The sequence below is a fragment of the Anabrus simplex genome, chromosome 1, assembly GCF_040414725.1.
Source record: "Anabrus simplex isolate iqAnaSimp1 chromosome 1, ASM4041472v1, whole genome shotgun sequence".
In the NCBI taxonomy this organism is placed as follows: Eukaryota; Metazoa; Arthropoda; class Insecta; order Orthoptera; family Tettigoniidae; genus Anabrus; species Anabrus simplex.
The window spans coordinates 1,046,296,829-1,046,318,604 of record NC_090265.1 but is presented as its reverse complement, the minus strand read 5'-3'; the positions used below and the strand labels follow the sequence as shown (position 1 = coordinate 1,046,318,604).

Genomic DNA, 21,776 nt, shown 5'->3' with positions numbered 1-21,776 from the left:
TGGTTTGTTTATTGATACATCCATTGGTTGCAGCTAGCTTGTGAGGCCTCCTGGAATTATTGCAAATTGAACGTTCAACATCTTCATTCTCCACTTTGTTGTATCCGTTGTGTGGGTTTTGAACGGGTCCAACACAAGAAGGGATTATTTTTTCAGGAGACCACCGGGACATTTAACCCACATTTTTTCCAACCTAACCTTCATTCCATTTTTTCCATCCGTCCCTTCTCTTGCATATGAAGGACAATGCCTTGTGGAATTTTATCTTTGGGTACAGTTTTTCTCTTAAATTACCATTAGAGTAAGTTTTATACCTTCAGCACAGTAAGACAATGCGACAGTATAATGTGACTTTTCATGGCCGGTTGTTTTTATTGTGACGGTCTTAGCTCCTTTACTGCTAACAGTTCTGTTTGATGGAACATTGAAGGTTAGAGGTACTTCATCTGTATTACCAACTCGACTGAGTTTGTTTTCTTGCATTAATCACAACTTCGTTAAATTCCGCTATTTTGGATTCGTATTCTACTGGCGTCTATTGTACGAAATCCTAGTGCGAGTGCGCATCAATAATCCATGTCTCTTCATAAATTTGCAACACCAAGCAGGTGTTCTTGCAAAATCCCCTGAGTTGTGTGTGGCTGCCCACCTCCTCTCTTCACGAATAATCATTTTGATGGACACAGAAGTGCCATTATTTCTGTGGTTTGTTACCCATTCATTCCTGGCTCTAGAAGAGGTCATTTTTTTTACCATTTCTCAGCATGCATCCTAAAAGAGTGTTTATTTTTCCCCAAGTTTAACAAGCGATTTTCTTGTTTTCACCATTAGCTTATCATTTTCTCATTTGGTGGAGATCGGAATTGTCTTTCTGCTGCCCTATTGCCATGTAATTTGTGTTTTCCACAACTTTTATTTTAAATGCTGTGTTCCAAGGAAATCTCTTCTGTACAACTGACATTGTGTATGGTAAATTGTCACTACTGGAACTTGCAACTGATTATGATGTGAAAGATTTTCTTTCTGCTCTTCCTAGAAGGTTACCTATAAGTGGAGTCAAAGTCATTGCTCTTGATTTAGTTGTTGATTCCCATAGGGAACCTGAAATATTCGTCCCGAATGAGTAAATTTACTCGCTTTGCGTGCGTGAGCTAGTGAAAACTGATTTGGATGTCTTTATATCATTAGAAATGGTTTTCAAAGCTCGTTGATTATATGAGGATGAATGAATAAAGTAAATTACAGCATTCAGAGTATAACAGTATATTAATTATAGAAAATTTTAAGAGAAACTGCATTATAAAATAATTCAAAACTTGATGAATTATTTACCACTAAGCTGAAAATTTTAAAATTCATAAATAACTTGCAAGAGAGAAATTGTATTTGTTTAAACCATAGATTAAAAAAGGATACCAGTCCAAAAAAATCAACAGATTGGATTCTGTCGCATGAACACACTATCGGGGTGCAATCCACCCCCGTCCCCCCTCCATCAAACTCTTCCAATATCTTCTTCAACAGTGGGAAGGGGTACTTTTTGATATTTCGTAGGCATGTGACGGAGGTGAAAAGGAAAAGATCATTCACATGCTAAGACCAACAATGAAATATTTGCGCTTTTGTGAACAGAAATTTAAGTATTCCAGGGTGGATATACACCCCGACGCATATGTCTAAGGAATAATAACCCATAATTAGAGGGAGAAGTACCTAGATCATCTTATATTAATACTAGCTGATTTACCCGTGCTTCGCTACGGAATTCTAGATTAGGTTGTGTACACGTTGTGAGCAAGATTGTATTTAAATTGCATAGCTCTTAACGTTACCCTAGAAAAGCGACTGGAAGTTAACAAACATCTTTTCTCATATGAAGACTGGGTTAGGGAATATTCATTGTAATGGTAGGCCCGCTTGCCTACCATCAGTTGCAATCAGGTTGGGGAGTTTTCATTATAATGACAGGCACTCACTCTCTACCTGCCTTTTTACATCCCCAGAAAAGCTGTCTTCGTGGTTTTCCCAAGTGAAACGAACGTAGGCCATTACAAGGACGTCAGTAGTAATGGCACAATTAAAAGCAATGCTTTCATATTAAATACTCGATCAAATAAAAAAACCACACATTTTCTCGCTTTTAATGAACAGTACTACACTGTCGATCTAACAGTCCAAAGTTCCAGAGCTGTACTGACCAAGCCACAGACAGGCGTGATCCGTGAACACTCTTCGTCTTTATTTGGCGGGGGGGTGTCGAATAGTGGAGAGTCCCAGGGCAAAAACTATGCCCTTTTACTAATCTGTTTCCTAGGAGTACCCAATGAGTCAGAAAATCTCAATTCACTACACAGGCGAGGGAAAGAACTATCTGACTTGGAGGCAATTTTTTCTCCAAGTCAGAGGAGAAACCCCCTCTTCACTGCTAATTTGGAATAAAATGCATGTAAAGTTTAATAAAAGTTAAGAGGAAGAAGCTTTTCTTAAGAAACGGCTTTTTTTTCAGAGTTGAATTTTGAGTTATTCAGTGAATTGTGGTGCTATTATTTGGAATAATTCTAGCTACTACTAAGTGAGCCTCTGCCTTACATGTGCACACTGCTCATTCAAAACAGTGCGTCAGAGTAGGGATCGAATAGCTGGAATACTATGATGTACCAGTGTGTTACGTACCAGCAGTATCAGAAAATGTATGAACCAGAGGAATGGCACGCTAAGTAAGAAAGTTTTCTAACTTCCCAGATATTTCGCGCCAATATTCAGTCAGGCTGTTGTAGTCGGTATGCAGCAGTAACCCCATTTATTGGAGTTGAGGGGCAGCATAATAAATAAATAACATCCCAACAAACAATGGTCAATATATTGTTATTGTTGATCAATGTTATGCGCTTTCGATATTGTAGGCTTCACATTTAGTTTTCTTCTGACTCTGAAATGCCTCTCTTATTATAGTCTGTACGGTAAAACTGAATAAAACGTAAATGATCGTAAATTGTATTCTCTATAACTTTTGTTATGTAGTACTTTTGTATAGGACCAATAACATAGGTACTTAAAAATTAAATATTCCGCGCCTTCCCCTGAACTACAATTTAATCCAGGGTGAATAAAATTGTTTATAGATTAGACTATAGTTTCTCATTCCCCGACTCTATATACCAATTTTTCATTAAATTCTGTTAACCCATTTTATCGTGGCTCGACGATGATATGGACTTAGCAACAAAAGTACAAATTCATGAAGATCTGTGTTATCATAGCCGGTATGGTAAAAGTTTATAAGACATAAATGATTGGAAATTTAATTATATATAACTTCAGGTATGTAGCATTTATCGATAGGACCACTAATAATACAAATATTTGAGAATTAAATTTTAGGCCTTCCCCTAAACTGCCATTTCACTCAGGGTGAGTAAAATGATTTATAGCCCAGATTGTAGTAGCTCATCCCCCGACTTCACATACCGATTTTCATTAATTTATCTTTAGCCGTTTTCTCATGATGCGTGTACATACATACAGACAGAAATTACGGAAAAGTAAAAAGTGCATTTCCTTGTTACTGTAGACATGACAGATACAGAAATACCATTCTTTTCAAATTCTGAGCAATCTACAGACAAAACTCTTATTATATATATAGATCGATAGATAGATAGATTACATGTCTACTCATGAAATTTTTACAAAATTTGTTTCCATGACAGTAATAATTATTAAATTAATGTCTTATAGTCCACTTTTTTCAATACTATATTATGCAATATTATTGAATTACGTTACTAAACTAGGTACTAGTTTCGGCCTTGGCTGGCAATCTTCAGCCTTAGTGTAATACATCTAATAACTAAACAAATGTAAAAATACACAATTGACATGAAAACTAATGTACAAACCCACTATTAACATTAAAATCTGGGATGAAGTAAGTGTAAAATCTGAAAAATAAATTAGGCTCTAAATTCGTAACATCTGGAGTATGCTCATCATCCAAACTCTTTCTTGTATTGATATTCATAGAATTGTTAGTTCCATCACTGCTAATCATTACAATTTCAATTGCAAAATAGGAACTTGTAAATGTTGATTCTGTAGTCAGATCATCAATCACCAAATCTACTTGAGTTGTGTTAGCAGTATGCAAGCCACTGGATGCCACTGTCAGTATGAGGCACACAACAATACATCACGCATCTTAGAAGTGAACCTTCCACGGTGTGAAGAATTATTTAATTTAATTTCTGGGTTGAACCGTGTTGTACTTGTACGCATATCACGTACAGTTTGCCGACGTTTCGAATACATTGCAGTATTCTTTGTCAAGGCGACTGAAATACCCCTACTCGATCCGAGGTAATCAGTCTCCCATGCAGAAATTACACTACTAGAGTAGCCTTGATCTTGGCCTTTTATATCCTAGCCTTTCTGGCTGACGTAAGCCCTGGCTGTCTCGCGAGGCTTCTGGAAAGTATATGTCACAGCCAGGTAGTGGGGGCTTGCCCGCGCTGTTATGTAATGGGGTTGCGGCCCGTGTGTTTATGTTGTGGTCTGGCTACTGATCGGCATCCAAGAATTATTGATTTTGTATCCTTCTTCTAAATTTATGTTGTTCGGATGTCTCTTGATTTCGATAGCCTCGCAGATTTTCCTTTCCAGATTCCAAGGGATAGCTGCTAGGATCTTGGTCTTGTCAAATGATATTCCGTGCCTAGTTTCGTAGGAATGCTTGGCTACTGCTGAAATATGTGTTTTGGTTCTTGGTATGACGGATATGTTCTTTTAGGCGGGTGGAGATCAGACGTTTTGTCTCACCTACATAACAAGCTCTGCAGCTACATTCAATGTGATACACTCCAGGGGCCTGTAATTCTATTGTGTCTTTTACTGGTGGTAGATAACGGGCTAGCTTACGGTGAGGTTTATAGATAGTTTTTATGTTGTATTTGTCCAGTATCTTGCCGATCCTGTCTGTAGTGTTTTTAATGTATGGCAGTATCGCTATTTTCTGGCGGGTCAGTTCTTCTTTCCCGTTGTTTTCTCCTGCGGCGGCCTTTTCTTTGTTCTCTTCTGATTTTTAAGGACTCGTCAATACGAATGTAGCTGCGGAGCTTGTTATGTAGGTGAGACAAAACGTCTGATCTCCACCCGCCTAAAAGAACATATCCGTCACCCCAAGAACCAAAACACAGATATTTCAGCAGTAACCAAGCATTCCTACGAAACTAGGCACGGAATATCATTTGACAAGACCAAGATCCTAGCAGCTATCCCTTGGAATCTGGAAAGGAAAATCCGCGAGGCTATCGAAATCAAGAAACATCCGAACAACATAAATTTAGAAGAAGGATACAAAATCAGTAATTCTTGGATGCCGATCATTCATAGTTTAAGACATACAGACCACAACATAAACACACGGGCCGTAACCCCATTACATAACAGCGCGGGCAAGCCTGCACTACCTGGCTGTGACATATACTTTCCAGAAGCCTCGTGAGACAGCCAGGGCTTACGTCAGCCAGAAAGGCTAGGATATAAAAGGCCAAGATCAAGGCTACTCTAGTAGTGTAATTTCTGCCTGGGAGACTGATTACCTCGGATCGAGTAGGGGTATTTCAGTCGCCTTGACAAAGAATACTGCAATGTATTCGAAACGTCGGCAAACTATACGTGATATGTGTACAAGTACAACACGGTTCAACCCGGAAATTAAATTAAATAATACATCATGCAGACGCACCTCATGCTGCAATGAGAGGTTAACTTCATGGACACCGCAGTGAATTGCGAATTTATACCATCCCTAGTATAGTAATGTAATTCAATCATATTGCATAATATAGTATTGAGAAAGGTGGACCATACTACATTAATTTAATATTATTGTGATCTCAATTCAATACAGGTCAAAACCATGAAGTTTATATCCTATGATTTGTATCCTGTATCAGATGTATCGCGCGCGCGCGCGCGCGCGCGCGTGCGTTTGCGTTTGCGTGTGCGTGTGCTGTGTGAAAGGGACCACAAGTGGGGTATTGAGATAAAGGTACTGTCTTGTTCCATAATATGTAACTAATATCATGTAATTGAATTGAATGCCTCCAAAAGAAATTAACGCCTTAAATTAGCATGTAATGTTACAACATAAGATTTCATAACTTTTCAGTAGAGCTGTTTAAAAATTTGGTTACTTTGTGACTCAAGTAACTTCTAAACTATTTGGAAGTTACGCTAGCATTTACATTTTCATGTTCACCGGTATTCTGACATAGAATTTTTTAACGAAAATTACCAGCAGATATTATTTACGGTCTGATTTTTTTGTGGAGATCTGTCTTATCGATTCTAAGTCTCTGAGGTTTTATGACTTGCAGAAGGTCACTGAAGACAACTAATGGCAACACTACTGCACTTTACAAAAATCATCGCATACCTTAATGATCGTTAATCACAGCCTGCATAAGACAGGAATATCAGTTATTCATGCTGAAGCCTGCATTTTTGGGCATATTATTTTTTGGTCATATTATATGCCCTTTCACCGTCTGGTCCCGTTATCCTGCCTCTCCACAGTACCTGCAGGTGGGGTCAAGACCTCTTTTTTTTTAGGAGAATTTTCTCAGAGTTTGTAGTTTTCTCTTCTGAGCCTTACTTGTATATTTTAGGTGTTACACTTGAAGAAGATGATAATGGTGTAATTATTGGCAGAGGAGGAGAAACAGAAGCCGGCTCAGTAAGATTTTCACTTGGTGGTTGGTGGCGGTGTTGTTGGAGCAGGGAAATATGCTACAGCAGGACATAGTATATCTTTCTTATCTTCTGATACGAAGGGACTATTTTTTCTTCATGGAGATACATATGTCTATCGATGCTAATTCCGTGAGGTTTGATGACTTGCGGAAGGTCACTGAAGCCAGGCGGTGGATCTTCTGGAAAGATGGTGTAGGGTACTTCATCAGAAACTATGGATTTCTTTGTCAACACCACACCAGGGGGCTCTCTCATATACACAAAGTAATGTATCTGGGTTATTTGTGGAATGTTTCCAGCACAGAACTTGTTTTGCCAGTCATAAGTAGGAATTCTTACATTTCTGGATTCTGTGCCAACTGCGACCGGAATAATAGAGCTAGAATCCTGAAAACGTTTATGGGCGACATTAATTACATCCTCAATAACTTCTTTCATTTTTCTGGAATGCTCTCTTGAAACAACCAAAATACAAATCAGGTTGAAATTTTGTGTGTCCCACTGGTAAAAATGAAATTTTTCACTTCTTTCCTGTAATTATTCTGCCCATGAGGTATCTCATTAAGATGTTTTTATTTTACCCAATACAGTTATCAGCATGGAATTCTAAACGGTCCTCAACTACTGAAAAATTTTCCAAGAAGTGATGCACAACAGATAAGACAGTATTTACTCCTTTACCTGCAATACAAGTTTCTGGAATAATGCGCAAACCAAATTTGTTAAGTGGTTTACACGCTACACCAAAGAGAGACACTTTGTAGCCTGTAAGAAAGAAAAAGGGTCCAACTTGTGGATCGTATGGTAAGTTCCCCTGATCGGCAAAATCAAAACTAGAATGCATTGTGCCTTTGTATGTGTTACAGCTATGTGGCCCAAAAGACAATGGAGTTTCCAGTTGTCTAATCCCTTGTCTACAATTGTCTGTGTTGTTTTTATAAGCAATCCGCTCTGCTTGGATGTAACCTTCTCCATCAGATTTATTTTTTCCTCCTCATCCATAATCGACAATTTCCCTATTACAGTTTAATTGCTTCTACAAATCATACAACGATCAGTCATGGGTTTCTGAGCTACTATGTTACTGCAAAATGTACACCAGATGCGATACCAGGACGAGAGTGATACAGGAATTCTCTCTAATGATTTAAAACTGTCAGAGTATAATGTATGAACATACTCCTTAGACATGCTGGTTGAGAGAAGCATGAGATCATTTCTTCCTTTTGTAGGGATCCGGCCTGGCATGACAAGTGCATTTTGTTCACTGAAATTATTCATAAAATAGATCGCATGTTTACGATCATCGAAAGGAATAGATTTTATCTGAGAAGTCTTTAAATAGTTTTGGTAAATTTTTAGGCTGCACCCCTTTTTTATATTGTTTCTTTAATTTTTTTTAGCCTCTTAGAGCCACAAGCGAATACAAATTGAAAGAATGACTGCCGTCTGAAGTGATAAATGTGTTTCTTTCCTGTCATAATTTTTTCTCTCAGTAGCTGCTGTCATTGGCTGGTTTCATACTAACGCATTCATCGCACACTTCTCCACAGTATGAAATACACTGAAAGACTGCATCCATGTTTATGAAACCTATCACCTTTATTAAAAGTGCCCAGCTAGGGTTTGTTTATCATAAGACATCTGAGCCATCTTATCTTATGCTCGCGCAGCTATGAGCGCGAGCGTGTGGAGCCTTGCTTACTATGCGAAAAGTGTTGTCCCTTTTCTTAGTATTAAGTAAACCTCATGTTTTAGCAGTGATTATTGTCAGAGGGCTTTTAAATTCACGCAGTGAATAAATGACAGTCTAAGCAATACATAGGTATCCAAAAAAAATTTGACATTTTTCTCTCTTGAGTGGTTTTTTACAATTATTTCGTGAACTGTTGACCGAGAAGTGGTCCTTTTTCTTATGCATGCACATATATAGTAAAGGCTACTCCGTCAGTTCCAAAATATCTCATCAGTGCATGATGCAAGATTTTGCACAATACTTGCCAGAATCAAAACAACTTCACTGAACGTTGTCGGGTTTTACAGTCTTTTGCCGATTGAGCTGAAGTGACCGACCAGTTTTAATTGTTGGGGAAGGATTGTCATTTCTGTTCTATGCGGGGCTGTGTCGAACTGTGTCAGACACTCATAATGGATTATTCTCCATTGCTTTCCTACAAAAGCTTTAGGGCCGTACCGTACTTTGCTGGGCGTTCATAATGGGTTTCCTGCTTAAGGCAACTACCTTAGGTTGCGTGTTGTGCAGAGATCCGCTCACTGCCCATTTTGGAAGAGGCAATACATTCAGGCATTGGAACCTGTAACCTTTTCTAAAATGATACATATGTGCGAGATATGGAATATTGGAATTTACAATTCCTTCTTTCTTTGTTACAAGGGATTCCCCAACCTGTTCTACTACTATAAAGGTATGCGAGACATGGAAGACCAGAATTTACTATTTGCCCTCAACTAATTTCATCCAGTGTGAGTGAAATCATTTATAGCCTTGATTGTTGTGCCTTTTTCCTTGATGTTACATCCCGGTCTTCACTAAATTCTGTCCGACTGCTTTCTCATGATGCACATACAGTACATATATATATATATATATATATATATATACAGACAACTAGCTGATGTACCCGTGCTTCGCTACGGAATCTACATTGTATACAGAAGTCTAGGTTAGGTTGTGTACATGTTGGAGTAAGATTGTATTAAATTGCACAGCTCTTAACGTTACCCTAAAAACACGACAGGGAAGTCACCAAACGTCTTTTCTCATATGAAGACTGGGTCAGGGGATTTTCATTGTAATGGCAGGCCCGCTTGCCTACCATCAGTCACAATCAGTTTGGGGAGTTTTCATTATAATGGCGGACACTCGCTCTACACCTGCCTTTTTACATCCTCAGAAAGACTATCCTAGTGGTTTTCCCAACTGAAATCAACATAGGTCATTACAATGACGTCAGTAGGAATCGTGCGATTAAAAGCAATGCTATCATATGAAATACTCGATCAAATGAAAAACCACACATTTTCTCTCTTGTAAGGAACAGTACTATGCTGCTGTGTAGCAGTATTCCCATCTATAGGAGTTGAGTGGCAGAATAAGGGACAGAACATCACAACAGACAATGGTCAATGCAATGTTATTGTTGATCAGTGTTATGCACTTTCGATATTGTTGGCCTTCACATTTAGTTTCCTTCCGACTCTGAAATATCACACTTATCATAGTCGGTACAGTAAAACTAAACAAAACGTAAATGATAGGAATTTGCATTCTCTGTACTTTTGTTATGTACTACTTTTCGATAGGACCAATAACAGAGGTTTTTAAAAATCCTAATTTAGGCGCCTTCCCCTAAACTACCATATCATCCCGGGTGAATCAAATTGTTTATAGCTTAGACTGTAGTTTCTTATTCCTCGGCTCTATATACTGATCTCTTTAAATTCTGTTTACCTATTTTCTTGTGGCTCGGCATTGGTATGGACTTTGCAACACAAATACTAATTCATGAATATCTGTGTTACCCCCTGCGGGTGTGGGACACACATGTAGAATACTCTAATTACCTACCTTCTTTTTGAGTCTGATCCACTGTTTTTGTTTGTTTGTTTGTTTGTTTGTTTGTTTGTTTGTTTTTGTTATTTTTGTAGGGTTCATGTCCATCCATTCATTCTTCATGACATTTTTTATTTTATTTTAGTCAGTGGACGAATTTGAATTTTTTGTTATTTCATTTCGTACCATTAGGGGCCGATGACCTCGATGTTAGGCCCCTTTAAACAACAAGCATCATCATCATCAATATCTGTGTTATCATAGCCGGTACAGTAAAAATTTATTAGACGTAAATGATCAGAAATTTAATTCTATATAACTTTAGTCATGTAGTATTTATCGATAGGAACACCAATAATATAAATATTTGAGAATTACATTTTATGCCTTTCCCTAAACTGCCATATCACTCAGCGTGAATAAAATTATTTATAGCCTAGATTGTAGTGGTTCATCCCCCGACTTCACATACCGATTTTCATTATCTTCAGCCGTTTTCTTGTGATGCGTGTACATACAGACAGACAAACAGAAATTACGGAAACGTAAAAAGTGCATTTTCTTGTTACTGTGGACATGACCGATACAGAAATACCATTCTTTTTAAACTCTGAGCAATATACAGACAAAACTCTTATTTTATATATATATATATATATATATATATAGATTTTGATGGAAATTTTTGAAAAATGGCATTTCCTTATTCTGGACATGAGTTTCTCACAACCACTAATTTTTTTAAATTCATCCTTATATTGTATTTGGATACAAGGTGATAAGATGGACTCGAGATCTGATAAGATCATTTTTCCCGTAACAAAGTCAGTCAGGTTTTAGAGCTCCATGATATGACATATAGCTTATGAAATGAAAGGTACAGATGAACCTAGGTGCTAGCCAAGTGTGTTAATAGTCTGCACATCTCTGTTTCCTGCGGTGATAAGATGGACTCGATAATTGATAAGATCATTTTTCCCTCAACAAGGTTACTCAGGTTTAGATCTCCATGACATGACATATAGCTTATGAAATGAAAGGTACAGGTAAACCTAGGTGCTAGCAAAGTGTGTTAATAGTCTGCACATCTCTATTTTTGCTCTGTTCATTGCTATGCAGAGTCGGAGCTCGTTGTTTTATTTCTCGCCAGGCTGAGTAGCTCAGGCGATAGGTTCGATCCTGGGTCAGTCCAGTGATATTTGAAGGTGTTTAAATATAACAACTTCATATTGATAGATGTACTGGCATATAAGTGAATTCTTGTGGGACAAAATTCCAGCATGTTGTGCTTTTCAACCAACAGTAGTAATAGTATTAGTAGTTGTGATGTATAACATTATTAATAATTCTGTTATTTAATTTCTTAAGGATGTTCTGTCCAGAGTAATGTAAGGGTTTAGATTATTTGATTTACGAGCTTCTTCAATAGTCTTCAACATAGTTGAGGAACACCATGTCTTCACGATTGTTCTTTTTATAACGAAGCTCCCTTCTCATAACATGTCCATACCACAGCAGCCAGTTTTCTTGTTAATAGTGTAGTCTCCATGTGAAATGAAAAATATAATTTATTCCATAAGATATTGCAGCTGAGGATGTGAGGAGAAATGATATAGGATTTGTAGTAAGAAATTTTTAAGTGGAAGTGTAGTGACGTCATTAGTATACCATAATACAGGTGCATAAAATATTACATAATATTATTCAAACGTTGACATCATATGTACTTCAGTCAGTTACGCTTTTAGAAGCAAATTCTGAAGAGAAGATTTTTGAATCCACTGCAGAACAGATCGTACAGTGAGTATGTTTTAGTTTACAGGTAAGACAATTAAATGTGAAATTCCAAATAAGTATAGTTTATAGATTGAGGAGAAGTTAAAAGAAAGTTATGATTTTTGAGTTGATAAGTTGGAGTGCTTGGATTTGTTATTTGTTGAAGTTTCCACGTAAGGGGGGACCTACACCGATAACAACCCAAACAAAAATGTATATTTCACTTTTTAATTCCTCAGCAACAGAAAGTACTAAAGAATTGTAATTTGGTCTGCCATTCACACTGTGCTTTGCCAGTATGTTCGTGTATTTATAAGTCATATGGCAAATTCATTTCATGAAATTAGGCATTTAAAATGGCAGCTGCATATTGTGCACTGTTCCACCGTTTCCCTAATATTTTACACAAATATCATTGTTTTTCAAAAATTCTTTTTTCATTGTATTTACTAAGGCAGTAGCTAGAGATTGACCTAGAATCATTAGAATCTATAAAGAAAAAATATTTTTTAAAAACTTATATTAAAGTGTAACTTTTTGCAAGTTTTTCACAGAATAATTTTTAAAAAACCGAAACTGTGACATGTACAGCACAGTTCTAGGTCATATTGTTCTTCCCTATAAGATACACATGTATACTAAATTTCACTTCATTATCTTGAAAACTCTGGCAGTTACTAAGGAAACGGATTTGAAAATCCAAAGTTTCAGTAAACGAGCAACAAAGTTACCAATGTGTAGGAAAACGTCGGTGACAGTCTTGCACGTTTTTGGTCATAACCTCAAAAGTATGGTGCATATCAAAGAAATCGTCGTCGTGATTTGAAGAGGAAAGATCAATAAATGTAGGGAAAAAAATTGAAAATTGACAAATTTTTATCCTTATACAGTAGGTGTAGGTCCCCCCTTAAGTAATATGCTGGGTGTCCCATTAGTCTTCATACATAAGGAATAATACTGGTATTAATCATGTCAAGGAGGCTGGTTAATTTGATGTCTGACTAGGCCCTGGATTTTCATGGCCTAAATATTTTCAGCTAATGGCCCATAAAATACCCTAACATGTCTAGACTTGACAGAAAAATGATTAAAAATGACCCGTTTAATACTGTATCCTGCTTGGTGGCCACGGTCATTAAGGCATCTAGCTATATAGTCCGACATTATGGTTAGCCAAGTTGGTGTAAAAAAAAAAAAAAAAAAAAAAAAAAAAAAAAAAAAAAAAAAAAAAAAAAAAAAAAAAAGCCTATCAGAATGTCGCTGGCAGGGTAGGGAAAGTAGTGATACCCAATTTCTAATCACTAGATAGTGTGTCAAAAGCCAGAATTCAATCCCAAACTTAATTCGTCCAATGGATGGGGACTTCAAGCCCTTGTTGCTTTTCGAGAGCTTGGTGTTATGCATAAATATCTCCAGTGTAATTTAATGAAACCACCTGTTCAATATATCCCATTTTTTTCTTCTTTTCTTTTAAAGCTATGTCATTTGTTAATTTGCATATTTTGACCTTGAGATTGAAGTACCTATTTAAACGGTATTTTGCCTGGTTGGCTATCAAGTTACAAGTAACAATTCTCATTCTTGTTCCGTACTGAAAATGAAATTATGCATAAATATCTCCAGGACAGTTTAATGAAACCACCTGGCGATGATAGGATAGGAAAGGTCTAGGAGTTGGAAGGAAGCGGCCGTGGCCTTAATTAAGGTACAGCCCCAGCATTTGCCTGGTGTGAAAATGGGAAACCAAGGAAAACCATTTTCAGGGCTGCCGATAGTGGGATTCGAACCTACTATCTCCCGGATGCAAGCTCACAGCCGCGCGCCTTACGCGCACGGCCAACTCGCCCGGTAAACCACCTGTTTAATACATACCACTGGTATGAGGATGCAAAGAGAAATGACATGGGATTTTTAGTGAGTGATTTTAAGCGGAAGTGTACTGACGTCATTAGTATAGCATAATATAGGTGCATAAAATATTACGTAATATTATTCAAACGTTGACACCGAGCTCGATAGCTGCAGTCGCTTAAGTGCGGTCAGTATCCAGTAATCGGGAGATCGTGGGTTCGAGCCCCACTGTCGGCAGCCCTGAGGGTGGTTTTCCGTGGTTTCCCATTTTCACACCAGGCAAATGCCGGGGCTGTACCTTAATTAAGGCCACGGCCGCTTCCTTCCACTTCCTAGGCCTTTCCCATCCCATCGTCGCCATAAGACATATCTGTGTCGGTGCGACGTAAAACAAATAGCAAACGTTGACATTATATGTACTTCAGTCAGTTATGCTTTTAGAAGCAAATTCTGAAGAGAAGATTTCTGAACCCACTGGAGAACAGATCGTACAGTGAGTATATATTAATTTACAGGTAAGACAATTAAATATTTTGGAATAGCCCTGTAATCGGATCTCCAGAGGGGGATACAGGAGGAAAGAAGGAATAAACCCTGCAGTGTAGGGGCATACCACTGGTATGTATTGAACAGGAGGTTTCATTAAATTATCCTGGAGATATTTCAGTGGCTTGGTTCTAAAAGGGCCAATGTGAAAAAACCTGTTTTTGAGCTATGAGCATTTGAAGTTTTGCTTATAATTTTCCAACTATTTTTTTCAACAGCCAACTTTAAATAACTTTATACTTTCTTTGTGGAAGTCACCTGATTAAACACTCGTTTTTCTATCATGTTCTTTAAAAATTGCCAGGTCTCTAATCTTTATTGGAAATCTAACATTATTGGCAAGGGCTTATTTAATTAAATGTTAACTGTTCGTTTAGTACTTAACAGAGACATTGACCCTTTTAACATGTTGCAAGCCAGGATAAAACGCGTTTGTATCAGTTAATATCTCAATTTCGATAAAAAATGACATTGGTCCTTTTAGAACCAAGCCACAGATTTATGCATAACGTCATTTTCAATACGGAACAAGAATGAGAATTGTTATTTGTAGCTTATGCTGTTTATTAGCAGCAGGTTCTACCCTCTTCTTTCCTTCTGTCATATATAATGTCATTTATTTAATTTTATTAACTCCTCTGACGAGCTTGATATTAGAAAGGGCATTCGGTTGTTAAAACTCACTACAAAAATTCATCTCGTTTCATACCCGCCCCTTTAAAAAGAACGGGACAAAGGTTCAACACGCACATCAATTTAATATAGGCAAGGAATACAGTCTTATTCAGTAAATGGGATCTACCAAGAGAATTTGTCCGTGTGTTTGATCAGAGGAGCCTGTAACCTCTAGAGGATGCGTTCCTACGTAGCGGATAGAGGACCTATAGCTATGTAGACTAGTTCACATACTCCAGACGTGGATGTGCGAATCAACAGGTAGACCAATTCTGAGCGGCTTGATTATGCCACCACACCCTCTTGCCAGTGTTATAAGTATGGCGAGTCCAAGCTGGGGGTAATGAGTGAAGACCTCGGTGGCAACTATGGTGGAGAAGATGGATTTTGGTACAGCATACGCGGTGGAAGAGGTAGCCTGGTGCTCAGGTTGATGGCACTGAAAGGTATCTGTCCTGGTGTAGGTGCAGATATTAGTTCTGTATCTAGCAAACGATATCTTTGTGGGGTGGATGAACAGGTTGAGGGTCAGGCCACCGTATTGACCTTCGAAGAAGCAGTCTTCCCTTAAAGCAGATACAGTATAAGTTTGATGACACACGGAGCGGTTTTCGCCGAGTCAGCGCATGTTTCTATTGTATCAGATGGGATGAAACAGACAGAGCGGTGCTCGCCGACAGGCGGCAGATTTGCCGACTCGGCCTGTCGTGTAGCTGGCGGTGCAGCGAGCGTTTTGAAGACTTTGTGCACGCTCTAGCGCCATAGATTTAATACATTCTGCTGAATCACAGCCGACTTGATGCTTCGCTCTAGTCGGGCGTGGCTGAATTTACGCGGCGATTGCATCATTGGTAGGTATTCTTGTATTAGATATCATGAAGTATCTTTGAAATTCAATAATATAAACGTAAAAGGACATATAGAGTAAGTAGACTTTTGGAATAAGAATAAGAACAATCCTTTATTTTTCGGTAATTTTAGCTAGCTTCCTCACCTAACGTCACGCTCACTAATGTGTTTTGTCCACTGCCTGCTCGATACAGTCATTTTAGATGCAGTTCGAGCAGGCAGTGGTTTCGTCACAGTCGGCAGAAACCGCTCTGTGTATCAATCACAGGCGGCGGCCGACGTGGCTGCCGACTCGGCAACAAGCGCTCCGTGTGTCGTCAGCCTTAGGTAAACAGCATAGGATGTGGAAGGCCAGGGAAAACCACCACATTTTAGATCCATGTGATATCCCAAGAGATAGTGGGTTCAAATCCCACTGTCAGCAGTCCTAAATGTGGTTTTCTGTGGTTTCCCATTTTCACACATGGCAAATGCTGGGAGTGTACCAAATTATGGCCATGACCATTTCCTTCCCAGGCCTAGCCATTTCCTATACCTTTGTTGCCATAAGATTTTTGTGTCGGTGTAATGTAGAATATTTTGGAATAGTCCTCTAATCGGATCTCCAGATGGGGATACAGGAGAAAAGAAGGAATAAACCCTGCAGAGTAGGGGCATGGAATGTAGGTCCTTTAAGAAATATAGTAAGCTGGAGAGTGTCAAGAACAAAATGAAGTGACTAGAAATAGATGTTATTGGATTAAATGAAATGAGATGGACAGTCAGTGAAGATCTGTGGAATGGAAAAAAAATCAAGAGTTCAGTACTCTGGCTCTGCAAACAGAACTGGAGGCATTGGGATCATATTGACTAAGCAACTGCGACAGTGAGTGTCAGGTGTTTGGTGATACAGTGGAAGAATATTGCTCATCATGTTAAAGACAGAACCTAGAGATGCTTTACCAATCAAAGTTTACATGCCCACGTCTGCGCGTGCGCAAAGTGGAAGAAGTGTACGAAAACTAGAAGTTTTGCTAGAAGACACAAACTAAGAAAATCTCATCATCATGGGGGACAGGAATGCAGTTGTAGGCGAAGAGAGAGAATTTTCGCTCAAGAAATGAGAAATGAGCAAGGAGACAGATTCATTGAGTTTGGTGGCAGTCACTGGCTTGTAATTACAAGTGCTCTTTTCAAGCAGCTGAAAAGGAAGAGATACACATGGACACTGCCAGTAAATGGCCAGAGATATAGATAAGATTATACTGTATAATGGTCAGAGAACGCTACCACAATAAATTAAACTCAAGTAAGAGCTACCTGTAATTGATGTCAACTCGGATCATGACAGTGTGCTGATGAAAACCTAAAACTTAACGAAAAGAACAATAAATTGAACTTAAAATTAAGACGGTCAGCCAAGCCATCAAGAAGTGTAAGAAAGAGACTAATGACACAGTTGATCTTGACGGACTGAATGGAAATAACTCTGAAGAAAAATGGGAAGGTATCAAGAAGCAAATAACATGCAGCAGACAAGTGTTTTGAGAAAGTAAAAAGGACAAGTTACAAATTTTGGATTAAATGAAATATTTTGAAACTATTGACCATATACCAGATGGCCAAACAAAGGAGAAACCATAAAGAGTACAAGAAACTAAGAAACAAAAATAGCAAAAGAATGGAAAGAATGGATTGAAGCTGAACACAGAATGCTATGAGAATATAACCAAGGGTAATACCGAAAGTGCTTTCTCAGTGGTTCGTGGGCAGTTCCAAAGGAAGATAAAGCCCTCGTGTATAATAAAGGACAACAGTGAAAATGTAATAATAGAAGAGAATTGGGTAGCTGAAAGATGGAAAGATTATATAGATCATCTGTATGAATGACAACTAGATGATAGCTGACTAGAAATAGAAAACGAGATTCAACAAGATGAACTTTGACTGAGCTAAAACAAAGGAAATCTCCTGTAGTAGATTCAATTACTGGCAAAATCCTACAGGTGCTGGGGGACACAGCAGAAACATCTCCAGTCCAGGTGGTAAACCACCCTTACATTAGTGGAGAAATTCCAAAAGTTTTTGAGGAGACTGTATAAGAGAAATGTTATATAGAAATACGAGGATTACTGAACCTTAAGCCGGACATCTCATGCCTCCAAAATTATAAGAATAGTGTACCATCACATGTAGAGAAAAGTAAAGAAAAATCTCTCAGAAGACCAATTCAGGTTTAGAAAAAACAAATAGGGAAGCAGTCCTGAGCCTGAAATCAGTTAAGAGCCCTAAGAGTGAACAAAGACATTCTATAGTTCATTCCATGTTAAGAAAACAGTATTGCTTTTATGGCAATGGCTCTGCTCAACACCATCATGGGTAAATGGCAGCACATACATTTGTGAAATTCAGCATTTAAGTTCAGGATAAAAAGCGGAAGAAATTAAGCTGCAAGTTACTTCTATGAACTAAAGGGGACGGGGAGTTTACAGGGGCTATTTTTGCTTTGTAAAGAATCGGAGGTAAACTACGAGGGGAAAAAATCCTCAGCATTGGAGTGTAAGGCAAATAGGGGAAGAAAATAGAATAACATTTTTATGGGCTCAAGGGGTGAGGGCTGCTTTTAATTGCATTTAATAAATTTCCTCAGGCACCATGGGGTACTATTGTGCTATCGTATCGGTCACAAAAACAATAGTAAAAATTAAAGGTGGCCGTGAATTAAAGTGGTAAAATTAAAATGCGCTTAAGAAAGAACAGCTAAATAACAAAACCTAGCACAAATAAAACACACAGCAATTTTTTTACCAGTACAAGTTATGCCATGACATCACTGCACACCACAACACCAAAATATTCAGTAACAGCTTCTGTACAGTACAAAAATAATAGAACACACTTAAATATTATGCAATATACAATGAACTCTCACTACCACACAAGACAAGTACGCACTGATTTAAAGCCTAAAAACACACACGCAATAAATAAATACTGTAGATGACGTCACTACAGAAGTGAGTTGCTGGCGGTTCACAGAGTTCATACGATGCTTGTACACGAGCAACACAGAAGAAGGAAAATGAAGTTAGGGAACGAAGCGATGGCTTTTGCTGCCATCGTGCATCCTACCTACGAATATATTGATGAAAAATAAAATGTTATGTAGTTATTAAAATAACTCAAGGGCAAAAATCCTCACCCTTTTTATCTGTCTTTCATAATACATTACAAAGTACAGTAATATATTCCTTAATCACGAGGAATTTTGGGTGTCTCAGAGGGGGTATGTTCACTCCTTGTAGGTCCATAAGAGCAATACTGTTTTCTTCACGTGGAATGAGCTATACTTGCTTTCATTGATATAGATATGGCCTTTGACGACCTCGTTAAATAAAATGATTGATCTTTTAAGAGAAATGTGCAGGATAGAAATGAATAAAATAAAAACCAAGATAATGAAATGTTTATAAGGTGGGAATTGGGAAGGAGAAGGATTTGCCCAAGTAAATCAGTTGAACTACTGGGGAAGCATCATCTCATTTGATGGAAGAAGTGAGAAGGATGTTCTATCTTGAATAGCTCAAGCAAAAGGAGCTTTCTATAAGAAGAGCCTACTGACATCCGAGAGCGTATCACTACCAGCATTACGAATCAATCAGTCACTACTGATCTTCAATTAGGGCAGTCGTCCAGGTGGCAGATTCCCTATCTGTTTTTTTTTCCTAGCCTTTTCTTAAACGATTGCAAAGAAATTGGAAATTTATTGAATATCTCCCTTGGTAAGTTATTCCAATCCCTAAAAGTTTTTGATGAATTCTCATATTTATATTATGTACATTATCAGATTTTTAAATCTTGGGACAAATTCTGAATGTGCATGAATGATGCAAATGCAGAAGGTAACAACATCTGCATTGAATGTCATACACTTGTGTCCAAAAGTTAAGCATAATCACTAAACGAGGCCATACCGCCTGATAGTATTGTCAGACGGATTGCTGAACAAATGGAAGCTGAATCACACACCATATGTCACACAACTTGTCCAAAAAAACAGTGTCAGAAAGGTTCTGATAGCTAAGGTACACCTTTGATAACTACTAACAAAACATGGCAATGTCTTCCACAACAAAATCTGCTGTTAATAGGGTGTATGGTTACCCCTAACGGCCACATATGCTTCGCAGCGACGTGGCATGCTCTCTATCAGATGGTCCAAGAGCTCTTGTGGCAGTCGATCCCATTCCTCAGAAAGGTCTTGGAGAGTCCTTGGTGGAGGATGACGGGGTGCAGTTTGCCTACCCAATGCATCCCAGGCATGCTCTATAGGATTCAGATCCGCAGACCTCGCTGGCCAGTCCGTGGGATGAATGTCTTCCCCAGCCAGAAATTCATCCACCAGAGCAGCGCGGTGTGGTCGGGCATTATCGTCCATTAAGAGGAAGTCTGGACCAACCGCACCTGTGAAGAGGTGAACATGTGGTGTCAGTACCTCATCCCTGTATCGCTGAGCGTTAAGTGTTCCTCACACTACCCATAAAGATTTGCAGGTCCGTACGGCCATTTAACATGATGCCGCTCTACACCATGACGCCACCACCACCACCACCACCACCATACTGGTTCCGTTCCACGATGTTCCTGTGGCTGTATCGGCTACCCGGTTCTCTCCAGATTAATGTGCGACAGGAATCATTCTGCAAACGGAAGTGGGATTCATCTGCGAAGAACACATGCTTCCATTCATTCATGGTCCAGTTTTAATGTTGACGGCTCCACAGTAAACGGGCCCATCCCTGTGCTGGAGTGAGGGGGGGCGCACACCGCTGGACGTCGGGCAAACAGCCCTGCTGTTCTGAGCCTCCGGTACACAGTTTGCAGGGAAATGGCAACCCCTGAGATGGCTGTAAGCTCCGCCGATAATTGTCTTGCAGATGCACTCGGATTTCGTGGGGCGGTTAAGGCCAGATATCGGTCCTACTGTGGAGTGGTTACCCTTAGTTGACCTGCTAGTGGCCTACGACTAACATCTCCTGTGTCTCGAAATCGTCTCCAAAGTCTGGAAATGACACTTTGTGGCACATTCAAGGATACGGCGACCTCGGTCTGTGTCTGGCCGGCTTCCAGGCGGCCGAGTATTCTACCCTGCAAAACGGGGTCCAAATGGCGGCGGCGTGCAATTATGTTGTCACGTTCACCTCGAGGCTACACTCCACATACTATAACAGGGCAAATACGACTGAGGGAATATGGGGCGCAGGCACTGGCTGTGTTTACCTTGCGGTTACGCCGGTAGTCAAAGCAGGGAACACTGCTTTCCTGTACAGAGCAAACACGTAAGGTTGGTAGGTGCATATGGCGTGCGATTTGTGGTCTGTTTCCTGTTGCTCTGCTTACTCGTAATTTTTGCTTAACTTTTGGACACTAGTGCAGTTAGAATACAAAACTGTAAGCTCAGTGAATGGTGCAAAGGATCTTAAATGAGTTGCTTACATGCTGAATTCACACACCTATTCATATACACCATATGACTGAAAAATAGAAATGTGGCAACTTGCATAACACCTTTTACATTGGTGAGTGGGAGAGGAACTGTTATATTTGCAGAGAGATGGGAAGCTAGCAATGATTCTCCCACTCCTCTTCTATTACTTTATTGCTATCGACTCCTCTGTTTGCAATACAGTCCACAACAGAGCTCTGTTATTTCATCCAGGCCGTCCCTTAGGCCTCTTTGCAGCCTCTGTATCCATGCATGTTCTCTTTGATA

At 38.9% G+C, this 21,776-nt stretch overlaps 2 protein-coding genes across 8 annotated transcripts in view; both read left to right on the top strand.

Moving 5' to 3' along the window:
• The window catches only part of LOC136857937 (zinc finger protein ZFP2), a 585,780-nt gene that overhangs the window by 105,190 nt on the left and 458,814 nt on the right, over positions 1–21,776 (top strand). The gene's annotated exons all lie outside the window — the stretch shown is intronic.
• The window catches only part of LOC137497007 (endothelial zinc finger protein induced by tumor necrosis factor alpha-like), a 70,459-nt gene continuing 56,041 nt past the window's right edge, over positions 7,359–21,776 (top strand). The window contains exon 1 of the mRNA XM_068225351.1: positions 7,359–7,557. The gene's annotated coding sequence lies outside the window, so the exon portion shown is untranslated. The remainder of the gene's footprint in view (positions 7,558–21,776) is intronic.